The sequence below is a fragment of the Podarcis liolepis genome (genome assembly GCF_965112155.1).
Source record: "Podarcis liolepis genome assembly, chromosome: 1".
NCBI lineage: Eukaryota > Metazoa > Chordata > Lepidosauria > Squamata > Lacertidae > Podarcis > Podarcis liolepis.
The window spans coordinates 39,825,242-39,831,241 of NC_139554.1; the positions used below are offsets into that span (position 1 = coordinate 39,825,242).

Consider the following 6,000-nt stretch of genomic DNA (forward strand, 5'->3'; position numbering starts at 1 on the left):
GGGGTAGCTAGACAAAAGTAATTACTCTTCTTCTGTAAAAGGCTGTCATTACTCTTGCATGAATAGTTTAGCTCTGCTATTTCCTTGCCTGCCTTTCTCCGTCCAATTCAGGGAAACCAAGCAGGCTCAAAGCAAAAGAAGCCGGGGGGGGGAGTGCGGGGGGGGGGAATCTGCACATTTTCTAGTGGGCACTTAGCTGAACGTCTCCAGGTAACTCTCCAAAACTGCTTGCATGTGCCTCTGTAGATATATCCTATTATTTTGTTAATATAATTGGTCATATATATTGGGCCCACTGGTTTGAGAACTTCTCTTTCTCTATCCCCAATTATGGCCACAACATGTAATTGGGCTCAAGTTTTCAGAAGTGCCAATCAGATGCAGAAGGAAACTTGGACGCAATTAATATAGAATTGCAACTAATGCTCCGATGCCTTAGCAAAAACATTTTGAGCAGGCTGAGCACGAATGTTCTGCATTCTGTAGTTAGCAACACCACATTTGGTTGAAGGTTCCCATTGCAGTCTTCAGAAACACAAGCCGCCAAAAAAGGTGTGGCTTTTTTTAATTGGCAGTGTACTTTTGAAAAATCATATGCAATGTGCACTGATTTCAAGAAAACCTGGTCACATGCAAGTTTGATAGATAATCCTGGTTTAAATTACACTGATTGTCTGCTTCTCTCCTACTCTCTCTGGATTCGTCACTCTTTCATCGCCCAGTCCCTTAGTTACCACACTGCAAAGGGAACCTATTTTGTTCTATGTGTAAAATCTGGCCCCACCCTCATGGGCCAACATTGGCAGGTGGTTTGTCAATCAAATGGCATCATGGCATCATTTGTCAATCACATGGCATCAGACGACCACCTGTAGAGACCTGCCATGCACGGCCCAATTGGGCAGGACTGAACCCCACCACCTATCATCTGAGGCCTACTGTAAACTAAGGCTTCCTGTAACTAAGTACATATCACTGAAATAACCACGTATTTCCCCCTTGCCTAGCCATGCCTCCATCTCTGCCTTCCCCTGCTGTTTTCCTGTGTCTGTTTCAGATTGGAAGCCCCTGAGGAACATACAAAGCTGTGTTATGCTGAGTCAATCCACTGGTCCATCTAACTCAATATTCTCTACACTAAATGGCAGCAACCATGGATGGCAACTTGAATAAAATATTAGGGGGGCCCCGCATAAGCGATCACATGACACGGTGCACACACCCTGTTTGAATGGCAATGTCCATCAACGGGAGGGGGGGTGTCCCTCAAATATTTTATTGGGGGGGGGCAAAGACCGCTTAGCCGCTAGGAGTTGGTTTCTATTGCAGCAGCTCTCTAGGAATTCAGACAAGGACATTCCCAGCCTTGCCTGGAGGTGTTGGGGATTGAATCTAGGAACTTCTGCGAGCAAAGTGGGTTCTCTTCTAGTGAGCTATGAATCCTTCCTTGGGGCAGGAACTTTGTAAAACACCGTGCTTATGATTAGCCAAGTGTGATGTACATAGATGGTGCAAGCATCATTGGAAGAGGAGGAGGAAGAAGAATTCCTTCCACACTAAAGTGATTAGGGGTTTTGTTGCTATTGTAAAGCAGTTGGGAGTCAGAAATCCTTGCTGATCTACTGCAAATTGGCCACAGATCCACCAGTAGTGGGAATGAAACATAGCATTAATTCAGAATTACTTGAACATCTGGAGAAAGGCCTGAGAAAAGGTGTTGTTTGGGGTTTATGTCATGGGTGCGTTTAAAAATTAAACTGAAATAAAGTCCCTTGGTTCTTTTTCAGAGGCTAGAAATCTGTTGAGCTGCTTTAAAAAAAACACTATTTCAGAATAGCTGCAGAATTTAAAGCAGGGCAAAGATTAACATACACATTTACACAAGGGGCTCTTAGGATCTCAGTGAAGCTATTCTTAAGACAGATACCTCTTCAGGGTTCCAGTTCCCAGTACTTAAGGGGCATTATATTGCAATATAAATGTTACATTATATCTTTCTTGTGCCATGCTATCATAAATATCTGTCTGGCTTGAATGAAAATGAAATTAATTAAACTGCAGCTTTCTTCCAACATTCTGGAAGATACTGCATTTGCCCATCACTAGACTCGCCCATCAGTCACCCACAGGTGACCCCACATCATCCCTCTACAGTGTGCCAGAAGAGGCAGAGCAGCGGTGAAAATGTGCTTTGCCAAAGTGCCTGTGAGTCAGGCAGACCCAGACTCAAGTGAGACAATTCAGATGTTGGAAGTTAAGTCAAAAAAATAAGCCTCAGAGTTTCAAGCCTTCCTGCCCTTGGGAGGCAAATTTATTCCAAGCCCCAGGTATTAATCTTTGTTGCCTTTCACATACATTCAGAGCTTCTTCCCCAAAGTGGATTGCAGGTGGGTTACAGTAAATGTAACCCACCTGCTCTTTCTGCAGCTATGGAAGCCTCAGAGACCTGGAGGCTCTCAACACGATCAAGATTGGCCCAAGAGATTTTACTGCCTACAGTGAGGAACAAGATGGTACCCTCTCCACATTCCAACACAGAAGCCAAAATGATTGTTAGCTTAGTCTTAATTCAGCATTGGTGGTAGGATAGTGCCCTCCACAACACCTGACACAACAGGCCAACTTATGGGGGGCAAAGAAAGCACTGTCCGTCAGCAGAGGTGAACCCAGGAAGTGGCTTCATACTGAGTCAGACCATTGGTCCATCTAACTCAGTATTGTCTACACTGAGTGGCAGCAGCTCTCCAGAGTTTCAGGCAAGAGTATCTGCCATCCCGATCTGCAAATGACAGGGATTGAAATTGGGGTCTTCTGTGTGTAAGGCAGATGCTCCACCACTGAGCCAGGGGCCTTCAGAGGAACAGCCAGGGGCTGCTGCCAGGGTCCCCCAGCATCTGCTGCCTGAGGCAGGGTCCTCGCTTCGTCTAATGGCAGGGCCGGCCCTGCATACACTTTCAAGGGGATGGATTTCTTCTAAGCTTTTGTTAGGTGCAAAAGAATCATAAGCGAAAAAAGCAAAACAGGCGTAGCTGCTGCTATAAACTATAGCGGGGTAGCTGATCTGCATAATGCAAGTTTAACATTACACAATGCGAAAAATGTTCTAGGTTAGATTTATTGTTTGTGTGTAATATATGTTGATACATGGGCTTTAGCAGGGCCAAAGTGCCTTAAGTACAGCTACCAATACACGCTTTTTAGCCAGTTGGGGTTCCACGCCCAAATCTCAGCCTCCCTTCTGCAAACAAGAGCTGGAAGGCAGGTGGCAGTACATTCTTCATTAATATTTGCAAACTGTCCAGAGTATAAAATGGATATATGCCTTGATATTATTGCTGGCTAGGGATCAGACTTCTAGACAGCGTAATCACTTACAATAGCAGGCAATCTGAAAAATCATTTAGTTGGTCTTTAAGGTGCTACTGGAAGGAATTTTTTATTTTGAAAAATCATTTGGAACCTTTTAGTGTAGCTTGCACCAGGTGACATTAGTTTACAACAGACAACATTGAAATACACCGTAAGGAAGAGACACAGCCCAACGGTTTGCATTGTGAACTAATAACACCAACCTTGACTGTAACCTTTTCTTTCAGGGAGGTGGGGGGAGACTACTTAAAACCAGATCCCAAGGTCTACTGTTTACCAGTTTGTGAGCCTTCCACGCAATGGAATAATATCACTTCTTCGACTCTAAGACTTAAGAGTAGTATTTCAAACAATCATTCCAAGGCCAAGGTTCTTGTTTTATACTTGCTTGGAAGAGAAACTTCCTGACTGACCCTGTAAAAGTCTCCTTCTTCTGGTGGCATGGCCTCCAACATTCAGCTACGCTTACGAGAGGCCGACTCTTATTTGGTTTGTCTTATTTGGCAATCAAGTCTTTGGCGTTCAATGAAGGCATATGTTTTGAACTCAAATGACTTCACTTCATATTAAAGTAAAGAATGTTTTGAAGTGTGCCCCTTTGCTAATCATAAGCAACAGATCTCTCCCTAATGGAATCCACATCTTTAGCATGCGAACTCTCTCCTTGCAAGCAGAAAAAATCTCCAATGGCTGTAGCATATGATTTCAAAATATCCAGCTCCTTTGCTTCTGCTTCTGTTGTAATCTTCACTCTGCCTTAGCCTTTTCTTTACTTTTTGACTGCCCAAACAATTCCCACTATTTTTTCTCATTGCTGCCATGACAAAATGCTATGAGAAAAGAGCTGGTCCTCTGCCAAAAACCTACTCCAGAGTTCAATATATGTTTCTTTCTTCAAGAGTCAATTGTTTTCCCTCTCTCCCAGGGGCTACTAGCTACCTTATTACCAGAAAGAATGACCCCATGACAGCACAATTGAGATCCAGAAACTCAACAAAATTGTAACCCCCTCCAGTGGCATCGGAATTCTAATCAAGAGCAGAGAGGCTGAAAGACAAATGTACTTGTGTATATAGCCACCATTTCAAGAGTGCGACTTCCTTACGTGCAAAGGAACCTATTTCATTTCCTTTTTCTTTGGAGTTTTTATTGCCCTTTTCCACGTAACCTTTACATTGCGAACGTCCTTAATGTGGAGGCCCTTTTGCATTTGGGAATTATTCCTACTCTGTTTACACAGTTTGCTGCCTTTTTACTACATGCCATCCATTTTCTGAAAGGCACAACTAGACATAGGAGGCCTCCTAGTTATTACCAACTTCTTCCTTTCTCAGTTTAACGCATTGGTGGAGCAACTGCTACATTTATTCCTTACCCCAGATGAAATCCAGGTGTCAGAAGGAATAGAGCAGTTATGCTAGATAGGCTGCAAGTGGAAATGGTATTCTTATGTGCTCGTTGGAGGGAGTGTATTGTTCTGTGACTTGAGCTGGATGGTTTACTGTTGCCTTGAAGTTAAAGGTAAAGGGACCTCTGACCATTAGGTCCAGTTGCGACCGACTCTGGGGTTGCGGCACTCATCTCGCTTCATTGGCTGAGGGAGCTGGCGTACAGCTTCCGGGTCATGTGGCCAGCATGACTAAGCCGCTTCTGGCAAACCAGAGCAGCACATGGAAATGCCGTTTACCTTCCCGCTGGAGCGGTACCTATTTATCTACTTGCACTTGGACGTGCTTTCGAACTGCTAGGTTGGCAGGAGCAGGGACCGAGCAACAGGAGCTCACCCCATCGCGGGGATTCGAACCGCCGACTTTCTGATCGGCAAGTCCTAGGCTCTGTGGTTTAACCCACAGCGCCACCCGCATCCTCTGCTGCCTTACAGCCCTATAATCAATATCTTCCATACCCTGGCCCAATTCACACCAACCCGTGGCTAAGCATGAATGAGCAAGAATGGGGTCGCTCCACTCCTCCCCAGTCCTGCTGCTCCTATGCTATGCCAACTTAGCCCTGCAACTGTGGGAGCCTGGGACCATGGATGCCATGCAGCATGCATGGCCCTGGCACCGAAAATTGTGGGTGCCTGGCTCCTTCATGGGAAATTTGTGGGTGCTCGGGCACCCAGGGCCCCAGGGAGTTGGCACCTATGACCTGGAGCGAAGCCATGGTTTGGTGTTGCCTCCAGACCTCAGCTCATGGTTTGCCTTCCACACACAAACCATGAGCAGTAAGTGAAAAACAGCTTATGGCTTGTGGGACAAACCATTAGTCTGGGTTTGAATATCATGTTAAGCCAAACCATGTCTTAGCTTTGAATAGCATGATAACAGCAGGACTGAGGGAGAAGTGTAGTAGCTGAGATTTCCACCCCTTATTTGCTTGTTCACACTTAGAGGTAAAGGTAAAGGGACTCCTGACCATTAGGTCCAACGACTCTGGGGTTGCGGCACTCATCTCGCTTTATTGGCCGAGGGAGCCAGCGTACAGCTTCCGGGTCATGTGGCCAGCATGACTAAGCCACTTCTGGCGAACCAGAGCAGCGCACGGAAACGCTTAAGCATGGTTTAGTTTAGCGTCATGTGCAAACTGGGCCACTGACTCATGCCATTTCAGAATCCTGGGGCTACATTA

The 6,000-nt window shown here is 45.4% G+C and overlaps 1 long non-coding RNA gene across 1 annotated transcript in view; it reads left to right on the top strand.

Annotated features, from left to right (window-relative positions):
• LOC310710619 overlaps nucleotides 1–5,780 on the top strand; it is a 433,355-nt gene extending 427,575 nt beyond the window's left edge. The window contains exon 3 of the long non-coding RNA XR_014528159.1: nucleotides 5,765–5,780. This is a non-coding gene — a long non-coding RNA (uncharacterized lncRNA). The remainder of the gene's footprint in view (nucleotides 1–5,764) is intronic.
• Nucleotides 5,781–6,000: the final 220 nt, after the last annotated feature.